Source organism: Bison bison, unplaced genomic scaffold (genome assembly GCF_000754665.1).
Source record: "Bison bison bison isolate TAMUID 2011002044 unplaced genomic scaffold, Bison_UMD1.0 scf7180017864499, whole genome shotgun sequence".
Taxonomy (NCBI): domain Eukaryota; kingdom Metazoa; phylum Chordata; class Mammalia; order Artiodactyla; family Bovidae; genus Bison; species Bison bison.
Window position 1 is genome coordinate 4,383,046 of NW_011495058.1, and position 247 is coordinate 4,383,292.

Below are 247 nucleotides of genomic sequence, written 5' to 3' on the forward strand. Positions count from 1 at the left end.
CTCTCATTGGTCAGCTCCTCCGTTCATCAGGTTGGGCCTTGTAGACAGGCGGAGAACGGCGTCTGGCTCCGCCCCCAGTCGCGCACAGGCGCGTCTGTGTAGGAGTAGGAGGCTCCGCCTCCGCGGGCCGTGTGCAAAAACAAACAGCCGTTAGGGAGGAGGGGCTGAGGGGCGGGGCCTGGTTAGAAGGAAGTGCGCGATTGGGCAGCAGACGGGGTTCAAACGAGCAAGGCGAGCGGGCATTGGC